We start from the raw sequence: 10,061 nt of genomic DNA, 5'->3' as shown, positions 1-10,061 counted from the left end.
TAACATTCATATAAGAAATAAAATTGTCTCCTGTAAACTGTATGTGGAGTTAAATAGACCTATACTACTGTACTTTAATGTCAGTTATGAGGGTGGTACTTCAAGAGCCATATATTTTATGAGGTGTTACTCATTGAGAAAAGTTTGAGAACCACTGCTTTAAGCAAAGCCACTGAACAGAAGCTGAACTTACATGCAGTGTTATTTTCCTGGATATAGCGCTTACAACATTGTCTATATAAATATATATATATATATATATATATCTAATCGTCATCATTCATTTGATCAGTAATAAAGTGACCCACGTATTTCACCTTTTTACAAACCTCAAGAGTAGGGCTGGGTATCGTCACTGATCTCTAGAATGGATTCGATTCCGATTCACATGGATCGATTCGATCCATGATTCGATTCGATTTGGTTTGATTTGAATGGAGGAAATTTTGCCTCAGACAGCCAGAAATATTATTTTATAATTCTGATTTTTATATCTATAAAAAGAAAGCTGACACTTGTGAGACTTTATCAAAGGTGTAAGCATCACAGCAGATGTCAAAGTAATTGAGGATAAAACAGAAATCAACATATAAACATTACCTGGTGCTGCTGAAGTGAAGCAGAGCAAAGTTATAGAGGTTTTATTAGAGACACAGCCAAGCATTTTGTAGTTTCGCATAATTTTAAAAAGTTTACATTTATTCAGTATTGAGACTTACTTGTCGGAAGTCAGTTAAATAAAAAAAGAAAAAAAAACCAGCGGCTGACAGCGCTGAAACAATGGTAGACTGGTGGTTAATAAGCAAGCGAATAATGCAGAAAACAGAGATTTTTAGATGGAGTACACTGAGAGAGGGAGAGAGAAAGCGAGAGAAAGAGCTGTACATGAAGTGTCATTTTATCGTGTTGGGGGGGCAACAGCAAAAGTAAGAGGGAATTCATGACAATGTTTATGTGAACCGAAATGTGAAGCGCAGTTTGGATCTTCTTTTGCTGCTGGTTCAGTCAATATTGTTTGGAGAGTGATGAAACCTGGTGCTTCCGAATCTAGTGCAAAAATGACGTAAACACAAAGTGCAGACCCGGCAACACATCAGAATCTTTGAGCTGTTGGCTTTTAGCCCCGACAGCGTATCCGTGTGAGAAAGCCAACATCTCACTGATGGTGATGCGTCACCGGGTCTGCACTTTGTGTTTATGTCTTTGGTGGTTGTTGGAATTTTGTGAGGTTTGACCTGGATTCTGTAGATTCTGGAGTTTTGGGGAAAATAATTTTATATTTACAAATTGATTCAGGATTTTAATGAATCGATATCGAGTTATTCATGCTCAAATTGATTTTGGTTGGTGAATTGGTAAATTGTCCAGATATCTGGCAGACTAGTTCAGAACTCAAATTCAGACTCGTCCTCTACAAACAAGAAGTCCTGACATAAAGCCAGATGGTCTATCCTTCAAGCTCAGGTCCTTTACCAGAGGCCCAGGCGCTTGAGGGTCCTGCGAAGTTTCTTAGCTGTTCGTAGGACTGCGCTCCTGATGTTCGTGGGATCTGCTGGAGCCACTCAGCTAGTTGGGGAGTCACTGCACCTAGTGCTCCAATTACCACTGGGACCACTGTTACCTTCACACTCTAGATCTTCTTGAGCTCTTCTCTGAGCCCTTAGTATGTCTCCAGCTTCTCCTGTTCCTTCATCCTGATGTTGCTGTCATTCAGTATTGCTACATCTATCACTGCCGCCGTCTTCCTCTGCTTGTCTTTCACTACTATATCTGGTTGGTTAGCCATCACCATTTTATCCGTCTGTATCTGGAAGTCAATTTTAACCACCGTAGGGGGCGTCTCCCATTTTGACCTTGGGATTTCCAGGCAATACTCAGCACAGATATTTCTGTATACTATGGCATTCCATGTATGCCCTGCCTGCTAATATCTTGCACTCTGCTGTTATGTGTTGGATTGTCTCAGGGGCATCTTTACACAGCCTCTATGGATCTTGTGTTCAAAGCTTGTTTCTGTGCTGACATGATTAACACCTCTGTGCTGTCTTTCATTCCAGCTTTGTCCAGCCACTGGTAGGACTTCTGGATATCAGCCACTTCCTCTATCTTCCATTGTTGCATACTGTGCAGGGGCCTGTCCTTCCATGATCATTCCTCCTCTTGCTCCTCTTTCTTGGGTTTCTGTTGCCTGAGGTATTCACTGAGCATGTGGTCAGTTGGGGCCATCTTCCTGATGTATTTGTGGATGTTTGTTCTCTCATCCTGGACCGTAGTGCTGACACTCACCAGTTCCCGGCCTCCTTCCTTATCATACAGCCTCAGGGTGCTGGACTTGGGGTGAAACCCTCCATGCAGGGTCAGAAGCTTCCTGGTCTTGATGTCATTCGCTTCTTTCTCTTTCTTTGGCCAGCTTATTATCCCAGCAGGGTACCTGATCATGGGCAGGGCATGGGTGTTGATACCCCAGATCATGTTCTCACTGTTCAGTTGATTTCTCAGGACTTGCCTGACCCTCTGCAGGTAATTAGTGGTTTTAGCTTTCCTAGCGGCCTCTTCATGGCTCCCATTTGGCTGTGGGATTCCCAGGTACTTGTAGCTGTCCTCTATGTCTCCAGTGTTGCCTTCTGGCAGTGCAATCCCTTCAGTTCTGACTACCTGTATATCTGTATATCCTGGTGGTGTGGATCAGTGAATTGATGTCTAGTTGACTCTTGGCATACAGCTTGATGTCATCCATGTAGAGGAGGTAGCTTGCACAGAATCCATAATCAGTCTTGTCAAAGATCTCACTGAGAGGCTTCAGGCCTATTCAGAACAGCAGTGGGGACAGAGCATCTCCTTGGTATATCCCACACTGGATGGTGATGCATGGCGCATGGGTTGGTGAGCTTGGTATTGCAGTCTCAGACAACAACTGCTATGTCTACCAGGAGATGGTGTTTCAAACCCTTAGCCTTCTCTCAGTGAGCTTCATGATGTTGTCACCTGAAATGGTTTTCACTTCACAGGTTTGCCTTGTCAGGGTTCATTTGCGGAATTTCTTGCCTTGTTAATGGGGCTGGGACCATCGGTTGTGTTGTGCAGAAGTCAGGTTGGTACACAGCTGACAGCCCTATTTGACAACTGTTAGCATTTATATTATGGCAAGAACCAATCAGCTAAGAGAAGTGAAACGACAGTCTATCATTACTTTAAAAACTGAAGGTCGGTTAGTCTGGAAATTTGCTAAAACTTTGAATGTGTCCCCAACTGTAGCTCCAAAAACCACCAAGCGCTACGATAAAACTGGCTCACATGAGGACCACCCCAGGAAAAGAAGAGCAAGATTCACCTTTGCTGCTGAGGATAAATTCATCTGAGTCACCAGCCTCAGAAATTTCAAGTTAACAGCACCTCAGATTAGAGCCCCGATAAATGCCACACAGAGTTACAGTAGAGGGCACATCTCTACATCAATTGTCGAGAAGAGACTGCACTTTTGTGGTCAAATACCCGCCAAGAAACCACTACTAAAACCAAGCAACAAGCAGAAGAGATTTGTTTGGGCAAAAAAAAAAACCAACCCCACAAGGATTGGACATTAGGCCAGTGGAAATCTGTACTTAGGTCTAATGAGTCCAAATTTGAGATCTTCGGTTCTACCCGCTGTGTTTTTGTGTGACGCAGAAAAGGTGAACGATGGTCTCTACATGTATGGTTCCCACCGTGAAGCATGGAGGAGGAGGTGATGGTGTGGAAGTGGTTGATGGTTGTACTGTTGGGGATTTTTTCAAACTTGAAGGCACACTGAACCAGCATGGCTGCCACAGCATTCTGCACTGACATGCCATCCCATCCGGTTTGAGTTTAGTTTAGTTATTTTTCAACAGGACAGTGACCCCAAACACACCTCCAGGCTGTGTAAGAGCTGTTTGACCAAGAAGGAGAGTGATGGAGTGCTGCTCCAGATGGCCTGGCCTTCACAGTCACCTCATCATCATCATCATCATCATCATTTATTTATATTAGCACTTTAAAAACACGCCTGGTAGACCAAAGTGCTGTACAATACAAATATGCATATAGTAATAAGATAGCAGAAACCAGACATAGCAATAAAATTAATTTAAAAAAAAAGAGAAAAATGTCAGTTACCCACAGAGTTAAATGGCAAGATCAACATCTGGAGTGTGAGAAAAACGATCCGATCATTAAAATTTAAAAAGTTTTTTGATATATGCATTTTTTTTCTTTTCTTTTTTTTTCTTTTCTGCCCGTTCTGTTGCTTTTTGTATTTTGTCCTTCTCCCCCGTCCCTCTTCTCAGCTGTTTCTCTTTCCCTCTTTCTTTCTCCCCTTCTTTCCCCCAGTCAAGTCTGTCCCGTATTCAGTAAGTGAAAATAAAATAAACAATAAAAGGTGAATCAAATGGACCATTACGGCAAGGCTGGGATGGTCAATTTGGTAAAGTAAATCCGTTGGGCATCTTTCTTTGCCTTTAGACAACAATTCTGATGGCAAAAGAGCCAAACGGGACAGACAAAAAAAAAAAAAAAAGTTTTTTGCCATCCATGCTTTGACATCAGTAAGGCAGTCAAGCAGAGGTCCAGTTGGGAGACTATCAGAATGACTAAAAGGTAAGTAGAGCTGGCAGTCATCTGCGTATAGATGGAATGGCACTTTATGTTTTCGGAAAATCGCGCCAAGAGGCAAAAGGTACAGTGAAAACAATAATGGCCCAAGAATAGATCCCTGTGGCACACCCCAAAGCAGAGGGGCCACAGAGGATGAAGCCGACCCCAACTTAACACAAAAGGTCCTATTTAAGAGATAGGACTTTAACCACAAAAGTGCCGAACCAGAAATTCCCACACAGTGCTGTAAGCGGGAGATCAGCAAATCGTGATCCACAGTGTCAAATGCAGCGGTCATGTCCAACCAGACCAGCACTGCATATTTACCACGGTCTGTCGCTATCAGGATGTCATTCATAACTTTTACGAGGGCTGTCTCCTTGGTAGAAAAGCAGAGAACAGACTTGAGCAAGAACCATGCATGGCTGGGTCAGCAATAGGTAGAGTCGGAGGTCTCAAACTAGCAACCTTGTCCACAAAATAATTAAGAAACTTATTGCACATAACCGCAGAAGAGTGCAAAAGAATATAGCCTTCCATATCAAGTACAGAATTTATAGTGTTACATAGAACACGAGGGTTATGCAAGCTGGCAGCAATAAGTTGGGAAAAATAGGAGTGCTTGGCAGCCTTTACTGCTCTCTGATAGACTTTCCAGCTAGTCTTAAGAGCTTCCAAAGAGACATGCAGCCTATCTTTTTTCCACCGTCTTTCACATCTTCTACATTCTTTTCTAGTGGCTCTGGTAAAATCAGTTAGCCAAGGACTAGCCTTTGGCTTATACTGTCTGAATCTAAAAGGAGCGACAACGTCGAGGACAGATTTACAAGCAGAATCCAAATAAGAAACTAATCCATCTGAGGTGGACAACTCAGGAGGATAAGATATAAGTTGGTCAAACAATATGGAAAACCGCTCGGCAGTATCTGAGCCGATAGCATCGAGCAGGTACAGCCCGCTTAACAAGAACAATGTCACATAAAATAGGCATATGGTCAGAAAACACAACATCCTCGATGAGTAGGTTACGGACAGATAAACCATGTGATAAAAGCAAGTCCAGTGTATGACCACGTTCTTGAGTGGCACCTTTAGCAGACTGAACAAAATTAAAATAGTTCACAATAGTCCAGAAAGTCCTTAGCCAGGGGCTTCCCCGGGCAGCAGACGTGCATATTAAAATCACCAAGCAAAAGGATCTGGTCATACCGTGATGCACAGTCAGCAAGAAACTCTGAGAACTCGGATAAAAACTCCTTATTATATTTTGGGGGCCGATAAACAATCGAACACAACACCGAAGACGAGTGGCCCAGTTTGCACAAACACAGTTCAAAACTGGTGTGGCGTGTCGATGGGGATAGCTGCTTAAAGTCAAGATGTGCCTTAAAAACAAAAGCTAGCCCTCCTCTGCGACCAGAAACTCTCGGAACACTAAAGAAGGCACAGCCAGCCGGCAATAATTCAGAAAAGGCACTTAACTCACCGGGTGGAATCCAAGTTTTTAGCCAAGCAAAGAAAATCCAGCGCATGGGAAGAGAAAAATTCCTTCAAAATGAATGTCTTATTTGCCACCGACCATCTGGTATTAATTAAACCCAACCTGAGAGGAATTGGCTTGGGAGCTTCCAAGGCAGTAACAACCAGATCCACAGGTCGGAGGTTTGTTCGGTCCACTCCACGCCAACGCAGATGTCGGAGAGGAGGGGATTTTGCAGAACCCTTCTCGAGAGATCCCACAAGAGGAACCAAGCAGGAGTCCACCGGGTCCAAAGCATGCAACAGCACCAAGAGTTGCGGGCAGGATTGACAAATGGAGCGAAGCTCTTGAGGAAAACAAGAAATCTTGAGTCTCAGTTTGACGAGGCGACCTCCACGGTTACCCCGTCTCCTGCGTCGCTTCCGCACATCCAGTGGCAGTGGTAAGGAATGCCAGTGTGGTGGTGTTATTTCCAAATCGGGAGGCAGAAAGCCTTGGTTGTCATTTCCAAACCGAACTAAAGCTTGGGTAGATAAGCCTATTTCCAATAATGTCTGGCAATCATAAAACAATGTAGGGCTGACGTGTTGCACAAAATTGACTTAAAGCAATAAAATAAAACAAATAAAAGAGAGCGATAGACGGCATGCCAAACACACCGGTGCCATGTTGGCCACCTGACCTAAGCCTAATCGAGATGGAGAGCAGAGTGAAGGCATGCATTGCATGCAAATAAATAAACATGTTCAGTGTAATATATCTATTTTTCTGTAATATTGTTTAATTTATATAGCAAGACTCTTACCAGGTTGATAGTCTAAATGCTTTACTGCACACTAAGTATACAAAAAAGACTTATATTCACACAAACAGGCACAGAACCATCAGTGCTAGGTCAAGGATGACAGCAGGCAGATGAAGAGGCACTTAGGAGACCTTTCTCTTGTCTTTATTCTGGGCGTTCCCTTTAAGAGCTCTATACTCAGTGAGCCTATTGATAGGAAATAAATGATGGCTTGCAGTTGTTGGAAAATGAATAATTTGGCTTGATTATGAGTATAAAAGTATTAATAAATACGTTACGGTATAAAATCAGAATCACAAGAGTAGTGATGTTGAGTGTCCTTTTAATCAAGTTTAAATTTGAAAATGTAATAAAACATATAAAGAAAGAAGAAACGTCATGCAGAAACAAGAGAAAAAGAAAACTGAAAGGCACAATGTGATCTGAATATGTATAAAAAATAAAAAATGCCAGCACATACAGTGCAAAAAATTTAAATGAAAAAACTGAATCATTGTTTAATACCATCATAAAACCAACATCCAATTGCATGCAATGTACATAATATGCACCCAGTGGACAATGAGTATGCAATGAGTCAGAAGTGAATGCTTTATATCATCAGTGCTTAAAGGCAGGTTTGGAGATTCCTTGTCTGCTCAATATTGTTGATTCTTCTCTATGGAGGAGGCCTATCACCTCTAAAAGCCCCAGAGAGCCACTGGTTCAGCACAGATAATAAATATGCATGGCAATCAATACATATTTGGTGGTGGGGGACAGAAAAATAGAGGAAAACACAAGAAAAGAGCAGAGGGTCTGGAATGTTCATCTTCATTTATTCTTCCCTATGCGGCACATGTACACAGGCACACATCACTGCCTTTACAAGCACGCACACAGTCACAGATTCTGGTATGGAGACACTATGCATGCACAGCAAGAGAGATGAGGAAAGGAATATGCCCTGATCAGCAAATTATCCATTCCTTTCTTTTCAACTGTCCCTGTGGGAATGTGCAGTGTGTAATGGCAAATGCACTCCTCTTATGATTTGCTGGTTCCTATAGTCATTCCATTGACTCCCACCTGAGACATAGGAACAAACTCCTCAATTTATGCTGAATAAGATTATTTATTAAGCTATTGAAATGCAAACTACACAATTTGGGTTAAAATGTATTACAAGTCTTAAACAAGGATGTTTTACCTGCCATATTATCTTCAGTTTCAGCAGTTTCCAGACTGTAATTATGGCAAAATTTCAAGCAACTTCCCACAACAGCTATATACAATGTATATTAGATACATATTTAAAATGTCTAATATGGAATGGCAATCCTCTTAAACTATGTATTTTCTTTCTTCATGCCTAATTAATAGCTAGAGAAGGACTGATTTATTTTCTTAGTCACTTATCCCATTAAGGTTTCCAAGGGAGCCTTTTCCAGCTGTCATACCACTGTACCCTACAGGTCATCACAGGAATAACATAACTTGCTTTTCCAGAGTGCAGATTAGTAGACTGTATGGTAATAAGATGATTTCATAGCTAAGTTGATGCTGGTATTGTTCAAAAGCATATTCCATAATGGAAGAAATAGGCTCAGAACAGAACATCTTCAGTACTTTCTCAGGGCTCTGACTGTAAAATATGGAAAGCAACTGATTCTTTAACTTCGAAATTATTCACCAAAATAATACAAATATATTTATTCTTCTGCACAAATGTGTGCAAAGAGATCTGTGAGCTGTGAAACTGCATTTTGTAGCCATCACTGTGAAATACTGTTGACCCAAAAGGAAACATCTTAGGCTCCTTCATCATTTTTTGGTGCAGACTTGGCTGCATTACAGTTCATCAAATGCCTCAACACATACTCAAAGTACACCCAAATGACCTCCATGTAACATTAACATTTGACAAAACACAGTATAAATGTATGTTGGTGATATTACAACTTATCTTTGTTTAGTAATTGGTGTCACTGGGTGGATATAATATAGCCCAAGGGGTCATTTGACACTGTAATGATAGCAGGTTGTCATAGCAGGTGGATGATTGTCACTCTTTGCTCTCAGTATTTCTTTCATAGTGGAGTAAATGGAACTTCAGACTGTCTCTTCTGAGAATGTTTTTCATGTAGGCAAAAAAAAGACAATTGCGTGTGCACTGTTTCATCGAAAAAGTGATGACACAAATGATCAGTAACTTTCACAACCGCATCCATACAAAATCAAAGGCAATGACCTACAGGCCAAAGATCACTGGTAAATGGAAGAAACTGCAATTTCTAAACCCAAAATTGTCACATAAGGTCTGAGCACAACCAGTACCCTGCTTGTCATTTTTTCAACATTTATGGGGTTTTGCACCATAAAATCATCCCCCACAGGCAGTCAGTTAGGAATTCTACTGTAACATCCCAAGGCATCTGAGGTAGAGGGGAAATAGAGCTATTGTGTGTGCCATCTTGTGCCAGTGGCCCCTGAAAGGGGCCTTTCAAAAAGAACGTGAAAACAGCAATCCTGGAAACTGTCTAAATGTATACAAGATGACCCTCATGAACAAAAGGTCAAATTTATAAAATAATATTATGTGTGTTCGAGTCTCTTTTTCCCACTTTTTTCTCTTCTTTCCCATTTTATATTATTCAGTTCTTGCCTCTTTCTTCCAGTTTGCATTTGTCTTTTCCCCTTTCTTTATTTTTCTTGAAGCCCTATTTTCCTCATTTTGGTCTCCTACTATCCACTCATTTTCTCCTTCTCTGGCATCTTAATAAGCCCTAACATGCAGGCCATTATCAAGTACTCCATATAGACCAAACAGGTGCATCATTAATCTAAGCTTTTTTCACAGCTAGCTGGGTGTAATGGTAACTGGATAACACATTGTTTCCTATGTGAGCCAGGGCATCCATATTATCTAGCATCACTCCCTAATAAATTTTACCTGGAGATGTGGCATTTTGTCTCGTTGTGCCAAGGCATTGTGTTACTGGGTGTCCCTAGTGTATGAGAATGAATATAATATAGTGTTCTCTAATTAGCCCTTCCTCTCTCTTGCTAACACCCACACATTCTCTCTGTTTTCTGTCTTCAGGTTTTTATTTGCTTATACATATATAACACATTTGTTAAGATGTGGAAAATGTGCATTTTTGCAAAATGATACATTAAGGAAAA

General features: G+C 41.3%; 1 pseudogene; it reads right to left on the bottom strand.

Annotated features, from left to right (window-relative positions):
- Positions 1–3,825, bottom strand: part of LOC121815410 — a 16,851-nt pseudogene extending 13,026 nt beyond the window's left edge.
- Positions 3,826–10,061: the final 6,236 nt, after the last annotated feature.

The sequence above is a fragment of the Haplochromis burtoni genome, unplaced genomic scaffold (genome assembly GCF_018398535.1).
Source record: "Haplochromis burtoni strain Fernald_Lab_line unplaced genomic scaffold, NCSU_Asbu1 Contig_206, whole genome shotgun sequence".
In the NCBI taxonomy this organism is placed as follows: Eukaryota; Metazoa; Chordata; class Actinopteri; order Cichliformes; family Cichlidae; genus Haplochromis; species Haplochromis burtoni.
Note: the sequence above shows the minus strand (reverse complement) of the source record. Positions and strands in the feature narration are given on the sequence as shown.